General features: G+C 41.2%; 1 protein-coding gene across 3 annotated transcripts in view; it reads right to left on the bottom strand.

Annotated features, from left to right (window-relative positions):
• Positions 1-1,896, bottom strand: part of ripor3 (RIPOR family member 3) — a 42,320-nt gene extending 40,424 nt beyond the window's left edge. Inside the window, exon 1 of one of the 3 annotated variants that reach the window (XM_026306766.2) lies at positions 1,540-1,896. The gene's annotated coding sequence lies outside the window, so the exon portion shown is untranslated. The remainder of the gene's footprint in view (positions 1-1,539) is intronic. The other 2 variants (XM_026306765.2, XM_026306764.2) reach the window with 2 other exon arrangements.
• Between the last annotated feature and the right edge of the window lie 11,931 nt (positions 1,897-13,827).

The following is a 13,827-nucleotide window of genomic DNA, read 5'->3' as shown; positions in this document are numbered from 1 at the left end:
GATCCCTCCTTTCAAACACAGTTACACACTTCATTAAAGCTACTCCCCTGTGTTGTCCCAGAACACACACCCTCAACAATCAGTGTGTGTCACATGACGCCACAGTGCTGAGCGTCTACACGCTTCATTATGGTCGCAGTAATGTGCAGCTAATGTGACCATTGTTGAGACGTCTGAACCAGTTCTTATGAACTGAGCCCCTCACACTCTCTCCTCAGAAACAAGTGTTGGCATTTAATTCAAGCTCAGTTGAACCAGTCGCCTCCTACTGAGTCCATAAAGACCCATGTAGCGAGCCACTGGCAGGAGTACGAGCAGAACCTGACGGAGCAGTGAACTCAGGGACCCTTGGGCTACAGCGGCCGAAGAGACGTAGAGGAGAAGAAAAGGGAGGTGGAAGGAGAAAGAAAAAGCAGGGATGGGGCAGAGCGAGGAGCAGATCCTGACCCGGGTTGTTGTGTTGATGTTTTCTCTGGCATGTCGTCAGTTTGAGCTGCACTCAGTGAGGGGGTTCATGAGAAACTGACGCTCAACTGGCCCTGAGAGCAGAACTTTCATCCAAAAGGGAGGCAGGGTTAGGAGGGCGAATGATGGAAGTGAAGAGAGGAGAAGGAAACGAGCAGAAAGGAGAGAGAGCAAAGAAACTCACTGAAGAAACAGGGTTTTTACGTCCTGCAGGAGGAGTCCAGTCAGTGATCTGCTCATGTAATTTAAGACCAACTCTGACTAAATCTGAAAGTAAAACCACCAGCACCCTTCCTCAAGTCTTCCAGTGTCTGTCTTTGGTTTGTCCTCACCTCTGTCTTGTTACTTTTTCTGCAGGTTTCTTTGTCTGACTAGAGACTAGCTGACCATTTTCCATTTGCCAGCCCAGCCAGTGTTTGCATGAGTCCTAATGTGCACTAGAGGTCTCAGCCATAGCGCAGGACTGAGAGTCATTTCTCACAAGAGGACAGTCTTGAAACAATGCAGCACTGACAGCGTGTCAGGTCACACATCATCCAGCTGCTCAGCCTATGAACTGAGCTGGTAAACCTGGAGAACCAGCATCCCTGCCCTGCTCTGTGTGACTGAGAGGCTTTTCATCCACTAAGCCGGGTGGAACAAGCAAATACACTCGTCTGTGTCCAGAAACTAAATTCAAACTGTATTTCCCCACATTTAGCAGCAACAAACTACAAGCGTCAGCAGCCACACAGTCCGTTTGGCCCTAAACACCACTAAATTACTGACTGTTCAGGTCTTCTTTAAGCAGAAGTACAAGTAGACAGTGTCTCCCTACTTTAGGAAAAAGCCTTTGAGCCTTTGACTTAACTTAGTTTTATCCTTTATCCTTTTTCTGGTTGTACGACAACTAGCAGGACTACTGTTAATGCTGCCAACCCCACCAGAGCCAGTTAGTCTCAGAACAGGCACCTTTCCTCCCTAAAGGGACTTTAAAGAAGACACTAATCCTTTACTTTAGTCCTGACTGAAAGAATATACCCAGAAGAAGTCTACAAATGTCCGTTACAGCTGGTAAAAGCGTATTAAACTCACCTGACTGGATGAAGAACTGGTTATTCCCAACTGTCACTCCAAATCCACCATGCCAAGCTGCCTCAGTGGACGAGTCATATCCGACACAGCAGAGAGCTCCTCTGTTTTTCGTGTGTGTGTGTGTGTGTGTGTGTGTGTGTGTGTGTGACAGTGGGTTTGGCAGCTGCCTGTTCTGTCCTGATAGCGTTGAGTTTTGCAGCAGCAGCTTGAGTGGACTTCACAACAACGCTAAGAGACTCTGGAAACACAAGGGTGAACTGAGTTTCCCCATTTTCCGTCTCTTTCTTCTTTCTTCTCTCCTGTCACACTCTGTATTTTCTCCTCTCCTGTCCTCTCTCCCATTCAGCTTCTTCTCCACTCCCTCTTTTGTTTCTCTCCTCCTCTTTCAGCTCTTTCCACTCTGACAGTCTGCTTGTTTTTCTTTTTGTCAGTTTCAATTAATGCACTTAAGTCTTTTTCCTTCTCTTCATCTTCTTTCTCTCCACTGTTCAGCTTTTTGTTTTTTAGCTGGTCTGTTTCTTCTTGTCTGCTCTTTCTAATCTCCTCTTTCCATTTTCTTTCCCTCCTTTAATATTCCTTATCTGTATCTCAAACTCTTTCTGTCTTTCCGCACCCTAACCCCTCCTTACTCCCTTCTCATCTTCTCACTGTTTTCTGTCCTTAAGATGCTTCGATGCTTCTCTGTCATATCTGATCTGTCATTTTCCTTCTTTTCCGACTTTGCCTTATTGAGCTCTACTAAATCTTCTTCTTCTATTCTTTTTCCAGAGAAGATCCCACTCATTCTTTCTGCTCTCCCCTGGGGATACTCTGCCTCTCTCCCCCTTTCCTCAGTTTTCCAACTCCAGTCTTCTTAAAGTCCCCTCTCCTCTTTACTCTCCACTCCTTCTCTTCCATTTGCTTACATTCTCTACATCGGTCTTTTTTTTTTTGTCACTCAGAGTTGTAGATGTATATGTTGGAGAAGCCCTCCTTCTCTTTTCCTTTCCGTCTCTCTTTTTCCTCCCCTCCCCCTCATCTCTGCATGTTTGGCCCCACCACAGACCACATAAGTCAGTAACACTGCTGCTCTATGTCCTGATTGATAGGGGGCATTTGTGAAAATAAACAAATTCAGATCAATATATCTGAATCTTTGTGTTTGGGGAAGTTTCTTAACAACACACAAGAATAAACAAAAGGAAAGGAGAGCATGCAGACAGGAAGATTACTTTCCTACTCGAAAAGGACAACTCTTGTGATTTAAATATTTAAAAATATAAAATATGTTTCTGTGATAGATGCCCTTGGCTCTGCTGTGTAATGTTAGAATGAGAGTCGTCTTTGCTGCCTGTTTTCTGCCTGATCTTTAGTAAAATCTGGACGTGCAGATTGTTTCACTTCATTTCAGAGCAGATGTTCTTTAAAGTGACAAACTGACCCTTTAATTTTGGTTCATTCAGACTCATTTTCAGCACATCTGACTCAGTTACCTTTAACAAGGAACATTTAACAGTACATTTCTTAGAACCACTTAAAGGTAAATATTGTAGTAGAAGACAACAGACAACAGAGTGCAGTAATCATGGTGACCTTGGCTTGATGGTGCATGGTGCTATAAGTGAATCCGTGTGTGTGTGTGTGTGTGTGTGCCTTTTCGGGTGCTGTCACATTCTGCTGTTGTGGTTTTATTGTTCTACTCTGTGTTTTTTGTTTTTTTTTTTCCTCTTGCAGTCACAGCAGAGACTCAACAGACTGAAATGCAGGGTTGTTAAATGCTGCTCGGTCCAGAAGCTTTCCCATGTGAAAAGCCTCATCTGAATACACTGAGCGAAGTCCTTGAGCTTCCCATGGAGCGTAAAGCTGTTGTGTTTGTGAAAATCTCCAGATCATCCTGCTGGCAGCAGCTGTGATGGGGGGACGTTGACACCAGTTTAAAGGCTCATGTGGGACAACTTCATTTTTTATGAGCCACCAAATAATGAGCTGAAGTTTTAGGCCCCTTTTGTTTGGTTGGCAGTTTGATGTGTGTTTGGTGATAACCAGCATATTTTAAAAAGTTCAACTCTAACTATTTAATATAATGTCTGTACCTATGAATATTAGATGATATGAGGAAAGTGCAAGGGCAGCTGAACATTACACCATTTTTCCACAGGTGCTGCAGATCAGTCAAGTTGTTCAACCACAAACTGGGAAATCTATTTCTCTCTGCACATGTTACTGCACTACTTCATTTTTACAAACCTTTGGGCTAATGCTTATTTTCTATTTTCCTCAGTCTTTATAATCAGCCATTACCTTTTAGTTTCTTTTTTTTTCTTTACTGTTGTCGCATCAACACGGTGGATGAGTGGTTAGCACTGTTGCCTCACAGCAAGAAGGTTCCTGGTTTGAAACCCATCAGGGGCCTTTCTATGTGGCGTTTGCATGTTCTCCCTGTGCTTGTGTGGGTTTTCTCCAGGTACTCTGGTTTCCTCCCACAGTCCAAAAACATGTATGTCAGGTTGATTGGTGACTCTAAATTGCCCATAGCAGTGAGTGTGAGTGTGTGAGGTTGTTTGTCTCTATGTGGCCCTGTGATGGACTGGTGACCTGTCCAGGGTGGACCTCTGCCTTTCACCCAAAGAGAGCTGGGATAGGCTCCAGCTGATCCCTGGGACCCTGGTTAGGAATAAGCAGGTATAGATGGTGGATGTTTTCACGTTTGCACAATTTCACCTGCACATACAGAAAAAACAGATGAAACCACTTGCAGAGACTTTAACATTTGCTTTTGTGTCGACTCCAGGGTGTAAACAGATACCCTGTAAACTAAAGGACCTGTGGCTATCGCTTCTATCAGATATGAGAACACTGGACTCATTATGATGAAATCTTAGAACAAGATCATTTGAAATTTAGAACCTAGTTAATGCAGCGGATGATTAAATTAATCTTATTTGTTTCACAGTGATTATTTGTCTTCTGAGTTGTATATCCATCATTTGTCTCCACTGTAGCTTACTATCATAACCCCTTTTTCAGGCATGCTATATCAGAGTGATTTTGATTACTGTGTTTTAATGGCTGCCTGGAAGGAAACCTGATGCTAGAACATTTAAAAATATGTGGTGTTCTTTGGAAACTAGTCAGTAGCTAAATAAACATGAATTGTGGTCATTAGGCTCTGACATGCCAAACTAGACATGTCATGCTTTAATATATTTACATTAGTGTTGATATGGATGAGATAGAGACACATGCCCACAAACACACCCACACAGGGTTTAAAATACAGAAATATTTCTCTCATAGTTTGGAGGTTCTTTTTTAGTAATGCACACAAATGGACATACCGCACACACACAATCACACACACACACACAGTCAGTTGGCTGCTACATAGAAATATACGCTGATATTTACTTCAGCTGCTGCATTCATTTCATAAGTGTACAAACACATGGCAGGCAGAGATAAGGAGGAAGAGGCCTCGGTGCCTCCACCCCCTCATCACACACTCACTGTAACAGCTGACTGTGCTTTTACTCTGAAGGGCTAATCTGAGTTTATTGCAGGATAGTTTCTGAAAATTAAAAAGAAAATGTTTTCACTGTTTAAACAGGTGTTTCATAGTTTGGACTGTTTTAGTTTAGAATTGAAGGTTTTTCTCAGGTGACTTCTTACTGCTTTTTCATGCAAATCTGTGAATTTAAAGCTTAATGATGAACCATCTAAATACTGTAATCTATGTTTGTTCTAATGAGCTTTTTCCTGATTAAGAGTCAAACATGCAAATTACAAAAGGAGTAAAACTAGGTAAGGTAAATCAAAAGTGTTTTACAATAGAGGATAATATAGAAACAGCACATGTGCTAATACACAGACAACTAAAAACTAAAAGCTTGGACATTATGGATATTTACAGTAGGTTCTGAGATACACAGTAAAACCTGAGAAAAACCTAATTGTCTGTTCTATTCTACACATTAGTCTCTAAAGTCCAACTGTGACAGAGATGAAGTTTTCATTTCTGCTCTTTATCCTGTTTCCTCTTTAACAATAAATCATCAGCGAGGACCTGAACAGAATCACAACCATAAAACCTTAATCAATCCCATGCAGGACATTGTTATTCAATTCCACATTTATAAAAACACGGTATAGCAAAAGTAAACCTCCCATCTTCAAAATCCAAAAAATCTACCCTGTCAATAATAGACACTATATACTGGTTTAAAACTCACATGATATCTAAATTGATTTGCACAGATTGAATAGATTGAAACGATGTTCAGGTTCTCTCAATACACGTATTAATTCTCAGAGGGAGCGGCTGCAATCAGCAGGAATGACATCCCGTGGCGCTTTGTGGTGCATTGTGGGGGAATGAGTGTGAATGTGTTGCTGTGACTGAGCAGCACATCATGGAGAGGGTGTGACCAGGTGTCCAGTATTGTCCTTATCTTGGACTCCAGCTCCGCTCTCACAACACTATAGCGGATTTTCTTTTTTCTGGATGACCTTACTGAGTGTGTTGGCGTCCTTCCCCCACAGTCTGCTCCCCCAGCACACACCAGTATTGAGGACAGCTAGCACAGACTCATTAAACATGCTCAGCAACAGGGAGAGGTTGCCTACTATTGTAGCATGATGCCCTCTGCTGTTAATATGATGCTACTAAGTGAAGAATTTGCCCCTTTCATACCCAAAGTTTTTGCACAATACTGTATGTGCAAAATAAGATAAGATGTCCTATTAAAAAAACAAAACACACACACACGCTCGCATTTTTCTTTTTTACACTGTGCAGGGCAAGCACCCGTGGCATTTCGGCTGTGTTCCTTTGAGCTACAGCCAAACCTTGGCAAATCAAATTAAAACTTCTCACACACACAGGATCAGAGTAAAAATGCTTTTCATCATTTCAGCTGTGCCCGGGTTCTCTTTCGTAGGTGAAGTCATTTCCTGATCCGTGCTCTCTGCAGGTCATGGCTCCACGGAGAAAGCAGCTGTCCATTAATCTCATTTTGTTGCTCCTGTCGCAAATATGTTACAGTGTCCTCCACAGCGGTGCCAGGGCGAGATGCCCAACACTCAGCAGATCAGCATCAGTTACTATAGCAACAGCCATGGACCAGACTGTGGAGCCAACATGGCTGCCAAAGGGGAACTGCTGCAGCCAAGCTGTGTCTGTCTGTGTGGCTTCACACATGAGCGACATGCACATCTTGGCACAGTGGTGTGTAACCTTCAAGTCTTTGGGGAAATCCTCTTTTGTGTGTTCTAAATGCAGACTGTATATTTTCTGCACATGAAAAATATTCTGGTTTGTTGTTCTTCTCACATGCCTTCCTGACACAGCAGTGCATGCTGGGGGTGTTGGTGGTCGTGTCCTGCACCGACGAAGACTGTGTTTACATGAAAAGCATTGTAAGTTTTGAATGTGTAAACCCACAAAACTATATTTTATTATCATGATGAATATGTGGAACATTCCTGCCTAAGGGAGCTGTTGTAAACTGCTCATTCATTAAATACAGTCCCTGTAAACGTAATTAATTCTTTTCTGCCTTAAGCTAACTCCATATGTAGGTCCACACACAGTCGTGGCTTCGAGTCTCAGTTGGATTAGGCTAACTAATGTAGCACATGTGAGAGATGCTTGGAGCTGAGGTGGTTAACTAAAAATACCTGCAGAGTACCACGAGTACATGCAATGCAGTTTTAGCATGTGAATGTGAACATGGCAGCTTCTCATTAACAGTTAAGTTTTACTGTACCTGCAGAATGTGCATGTGGGGAAACTGAATTAAATCCTAATTGTACAATTTATATTGACTACAGCATTCCTTGTAACAAAGCAAGAGTGAAACAAAAAAATAAACTTAACACGCTAAGAGTTATAATGTAATGCTTTGTTTGAACAGGTGCCATCAGACCTCAGGTGCATGACCTGCTCTCCACCATGGACACCCAGAATGAGGACAGAGACACAAGGAAACCAAACACACTGCAGGACACAGGGACAAGAGGTGAGGCTAAATCTCCTGGATGATGAAGATCCAGAACCAAAACACATATAACCGAGTCACTGAGAGCCTGACGGTGAGGGCACCAGCGAAGGTGCACAGACACACGGAGTGAAAAGAGAAGAGAGGAGAAGAAAGAAGAAAGAAAAGGACACAACAGTTTTACAGGTATAAATACCAGTTTAATCCTATTGACATGACAAACATGGACTTTAGATTCAGTGAGATTGAGACCGACCCAGTGGGGGGTGAATGTTAACAGGTACAAGGACATAAAGAAAACAAAGAATAAAACACAAACTGAACGATAAGAGGAAAAATGAGTCTAAAGTTTGGATTAAAGAGTTGGATTGTGTGATGTCAGCTGCAAAAACAGGTTTTCCATGAGGTGGAATTTATTAAGTCCAAAGAAGCATCTTAGCGTCTGGTCACACATGGACAGGAAGCTAAGAAAAACAAAGCTAACGTGATCTGGAAACATGTGTAGAGAAAAGGCTTCATTTGCTGTAAACAGTTTAAAAACATCATGCCAAAGTAGAGTCACATTTGCCTTGTGCACGTTTAACACAGCACTATATGTAATTTATTTATGTTTTTGTTGAGCTATTCACTGTAGACATTCAGTTTCTAAGTACATCATATAATACTAGTACGGTCTAACAACAGTCCAGCAATCGATCCTCCTCCATAGAGCTGATAAAGTTCAGTTTATGTGGAAACTGTTTTAAAGACATCCTGATGGAAGATGATGTTTCACTACACTGCATTATACTAGTGCTTCTATTATTTTGTCCACCTTTTTATATTAATGAACTTCCCTTAAAGAGATTAAAATGAGTCAAATTTAATCAGTATTTCATTCATTGATTTCTTTTAAAGTCTTGAATTACTCCCTGTTGTATAAGGTCCAGTTCCTTATCGGTTAATGAAGCCCCTGCAGCTGTCTGTGGGCTCGTCTAGGACTTTGTACTTGATGTAAATACTGAGGTTGTTTACTCGCAGCAGAACAGATAAAGAAAAGATGGGGATGTTTTTAGAAGTCAGTGGAAAGAGAAAGTAGATGTAGGTGGAGGTTCCTCACCACTGCTCAGATGATGAGTAAATGATGTTTGTGTGTGTTTGCCTGCATGTGATACTCAGCAGCCATGTGCAGCGAGAGGCCAGCGAGTTCATGAGCCTCACACCACATACAAAGATGAAGCAATGGCCTCACGTTATAGTTTGTTTCCTTCGGTGGCGGTTGAGGTGGTTTGGCTATGAGAAGTGATGGAGGTACAGAAGGAAATCAACACTTTACAGTTCGGTAACAAAAACCGAAGAAGCACGACATGTGAGCATTTTTTGGGAGGAAAGAGAAGACCAAAAAAAAAATCTGTTCCTCCTTCCAGTTCTCTCTGGGCTCGGGGCCAAGCAAGGGGAGGAAGGAAGGAGGGCTAGGAGGAGGAAGAGGGGAGGAGGGATGAAGAGGGGAGGGAGGGAGGATAAGCAGGAGAAAGCAGGCAGGATCTGTGGGGATTGCAGGGGTGCATGGAACAGATGCAGAATAATTTAACTCTTCCCCAGCCAAACATTGTCCTGCTCAGTGGGCTCTGCAGTCAGGGCTGCTGATTAGAAACACAGTTCAAAGCTTCATTCCTAACACACACAGATCCACCCAGACTCAGTCCACCCCAACGACTGCCTTGATCTCATTAGGTTGTCTTTTCATATTCAATAAGAGCTCGTTGTTTTGGTCCTTGATTGACTCAGTGATACACAGCAGAGATTCAGTTCTTTAAATGGGCTGATCATCTTTTTAAAATGGACATCAGGTATTTAAAAAAGAAGTCATCTGTAAAGACATGAATATGTGATGCATAGAATAGGCTTCTTTCTCCTTTAGGTGAACAGGAAAATGTAGCAGTAAATCACTGATCATATTTAATTTGATTTAAGTACACATATGAAGAAAGCCTTACAGTGAAATGATGCAGAATATTAGTGTGGATATTGGTTTGGTTTCCTTAAAAGCACCTTCGCTTTGGTGTTTTCTTTGTGGTTGTGTTTCAGTGTTTATCTGCTGGTGCACACTGGCTGATTTAGGATATGATTCATCTCCCAGCAACTGTATTAAAGTGACCTCATTTTGAGAAGATTATCTTTACAGATAACCCTCTGATGAAACGTATAAAGAGCTCTGTCAGTCAGTCATGACTGTGCCGAGTCCTAGAACTCGAGACGTTTGGGGAAAACCCCGCTCTGCCATACGATGCCACGTGTGGACCAATGACAAGCCAGGTTGTCTGGAGCTTGATGAGTGTTGGCCTAATTTAGGTTTGACCAAAACACTCATGTCCTGTGTTCGGGACTGAAAACTGAATGGTGCTAATGCCCCAATGTATCACTGTATCTGTAAAACTCTATAGGTTAGTGCTTTGTCAATAGGTCCGAGTCTTAAATTCCATGTGTCTCATCTAAAACCTTTAATAAAAGACAGACTGCAGTGCCTCGTCCAGTATGAGGACAGTTCTAGGGTGTGGTGCTCGTTTCCATTGCCATTATAAAATACGTCAGGAACGGCATAAGGACAGCAACACAGTTGTTGATATTCACATCCACATTCTGCCATAGCAGAAATTCTAGTTTTTACATGCATGAAGCAGCGCTGCTTTCACCCCTCCACCCCCAGAAGAGACATCGTTTAGAAAAAGCAGGATGGACAGGGTCAGGTAAACATCTACAATGGCTGGCAAACTAATTATGTATGCATGGATGCACGTCTGCCTGAAACGTTTGCTGCACTGTGACTGCACCTCGCAGCGTGTAACACTGGGTTTTTAAAGGGGATTTAGCTCATCCTTAGTTTTGGTGCAACTACCTACGTGCTGTTTAAAAAGTCTGTTTTCTAGCTGTAAGGTTGTTAGTTTAACATACATCACAGGAAGTGTCTGTTCAACCTTGGGATATAAAATTGAGTGCATGATCAGCTGTGGTTAGAAGCTTTTACAGGCATATTCTCATTAAAAAGCAGCAATTCCAATCTGTCTCTGTACATCTTTCTGAAAGATGCACACAACACAGTGAGTCAGTCTTTCCACTGTCACTGATTCAGTCAACAATATCTTTTCATAAAAGGAAATAATCAGATCTTTTCTATATATAGGTTAGGGTTCAGTTATGGCCTTTGTTGTGTGTGTTTATGTGCATGTAAGGAGAAGCTGATGGCAGTGGTTGTGATGAGATGTTTAGCACATGGTGTAGTTTTTAATATCGATGCCAAAGCTCCGTGCGGCTCTCTCAGGTCTGAGCTGTTTTGTTTTGGTGTTTTAGCCTCAGCGTACATGCAGCTCGTCGCTCCCCAGATGTTCCAGCACCGCTGTTCATTCAGTCCTTCGTGTTTAATAAAACCTACACAAAGTCACACGTACATTGCAGTTCAAATAGGACAAAGACAAAAGATGAAATGATGTTAGCGATTACATGCTTGACTAGAATGAAACTAGATTTAATAATGATTAAACATTACACTTGATACTAATTTAAAATAGCAGTGCTCCAGTGCGGTCCACCTGACTGTAAACCGCAGAAAAAAGAGAAGTGCACTTTATACTGATTCTTCTAAGATGCCATATAGAGGAAGTGTTGAATTACACTGATAAGATTGAGTGTTAACTGTTGGAAACACTGTACTGAAAACACAGAGGATTTTATATTCATGTGGGCAGGACCTAAATTCTCATTTTCTCACGGGGTGAGTGACATTTCAGTGGGTGGAAGCAAAAAGAAAAATAAACTGAGGAGACGTCATGAAATAATCAAAGGAGCAGGCACGTCAGCAGGGTAATTAGTCTTTCATTCGTGATGTTGAGATTATCGCAAACGTTGCCCCTGTGCTAATGGGATTACATAAGTTCAGATGTAGTTATTCAAATAGCATTCAGTTGAATGCAATGTTTAGGTCCAAGCTAAAAGCCTTTCTTTTTAGCTTGGCATATGACAACTGAAAGTGTTTTATCTAAAGTATTTTATCTGCACTCATTCTCCTTTCATTTGATTTCAAGTTAATTTTTTACTAGTTGCTGTTTCCTGTTTTGATTTTTGCACATGTACTTTTATTACTGTAAAGCACTTTGAATTATCTGTGTATGAATTATGCTATATAACTAAACTTACCTTGCCTTAATTAATTTTGTAATCTGAAGACAGAAACATGTTAATTTAGAAACATGTTGATCACTATAAACCAGCTAGAGGCCACTATGCTTTGTCCTGAAGAGCACAATGTCTTTTTTCCTCGTAATTTGTCTCAATCCTGAGCTCGATCGTGTTGTTACTGTGCACTTCAGAGAACCTCTGTCAGTCAACAAGTGTGGCTGAACTGCCACGTTCTTTGTCTCATCGCTTGATTAGTTCTGAGTTCCTGCAGGCGCTCTGTCTTTCTGCTCGTGATAACTACAAAGTTCTCATGCGCTGTAAAAAAATACTACGGTTGCACTTCCTCTCGAAAAAGAGCGGTACAGTTATAGAATACCATAGTACTGTTGTATTTCTCTACAGTGTTTTATGTGTAAACGCTAAACAAACAGCTTACCATTACGAATTTCCATTCATTGCTTATTTCCGCCTTGTTTCATGCAAATGATTTTGGAGAATCGACCAACACTGTCTCTTTAATTTCAGGTTAATTGTCGAGAAAACCTGATTATATAATATCGGACGTCCTTTGTGATTTTTTTTTTTTTTTTAAGTCGAATAATTAAATTCACCCACATAAAAATAGGGCTGATGATGCAATGCAAGGAAAAGCTGCAGATCATAAAAAAGTTATTGCCGTGTCAGAAGTAGAGGTCTTTTTGTCTTTCTTTCATCAAAAAGCTAAATTTCCATTATTATCCAGGGAATTCATGCTTGATTGTCTGATTACTTTATTCTTTGAAACAGCAAAAGACTTTTTTCAGATGAGGCCTCTCAGATCTCCAAAAGCATAAGAAAACAGATCTCAGTGTAGACAGCCTGTGTAATCAAATGGCAACAATAAGTCTTTGAAAATCTCAGCTTTATTACGTTATCGAAATGATAACAAGTAGAGTAATGGTGTTTAGGCAGCCTGTATGAAAGAGCAGAGTTTACAAAGTGCACATAAACAAATTGATGCAAAAAAAGCGGTGAAACTGTCTGACCCATGATGGAGCATAATAAATATGGATGTGCACTGAGAAAACTTAAATTGTGAGAGAGAGATGTGTGATATTTCTAACAGAAGGTGATGGATGATAATGGAATAACAACATGATAAAAAAACTGGTACTGGTAAACTGGGGATATATATATATATATATGTTTATTTATTTAACTCTACAGCCTCCACATGCCAAAGACAACTGTTCCCATGACATTTAGTACAGACATTTGCGATGATCATGGTTCTACTTGGCTTTGACCCACTGATCACTGAAAATGCCAAATCCTAATTTGGGTGCAGGTTAATCAGGTAACTGCAAAGCCAGTTGTATCTTTATTCTCACCGGTGGCGAAATAGTGAAGCTGGTAATTCCATTTATTACTTGGTAATCTTCATTCAGTTCAGTCCAGTGTGCAGTAAGCATTAAACCACTGAAGTGTCTGATTTGCATAGGGCAGAGACCTCTAACCCAACGAAATCCTGCCATTCAAATTACTTTTCTTTACTGGATATTTTCATACCTGCCTGGATGGATGTCCAACATTTTCTCAGGAGGATACAACCCATGACCTTTAGTCTAATCAGCCTGGGGCAGCTACTGCAGTTCTGTATAGGTCCTGTCATGCACAAACACATGTACACTACATCCATCCATCATCTATCCCTGCTTCTTCCTGTTTAGGGCCACGGGGATCTGCTGGATCTCTTTGGGTGAAAGGCAGGGGTGCACCCTGGACAGGTCACCAGTCCATCTCAGGGCCATGTACAGTACATGTTTTTTAAAAATACTGTGTATTGAAGATAGCATCATGGTTTGAAAGGTCACGTGTTTGATTCCTGGAGCAGTTGTCCAGTAAACACGTCTTCAAACAGCAGCTCCAACCTGCCCAAATGTCACTGCGTACAAGCATGAGCTACAGGTCTTAAATGGAAATGAGTGTATTTCAGCTTTAGGTTGTTTTTTTTTTTTTTTTTTTTTTTTGAACACTCAGCTTAATGTCAATGTCAAAATTATGATGAGAAATATATATGTGTTTATTTATAGATTTATATGTATGTGTTTATATCTATTGACATGTTGACATTTGCTTCTGCACAGGGAGCGGGTCTCCTTTCACGGAGGCAGCCATGTTG

The sequence above is a fragment of the Mastacembelus armatus genome, chromosome 5, assembly GCF_900324485.2.
Source record: "Mastacembelus armatus chromosome 5, fMasArm1.2, whole genome shotgun sequence".
NCBI classification, from domain to species: Eukaryota; Metazoa; Chordata; class Actinopteri; order Synbranchiformes; family Mastacembelidae; genus Mastacembelus; species Mastacembelus armatus.
The sequence above is the reverse complement of the archived record's forward strand: the minus strand, read 5'-3'. Positions and strand labels throughout refer to the sequence as shown.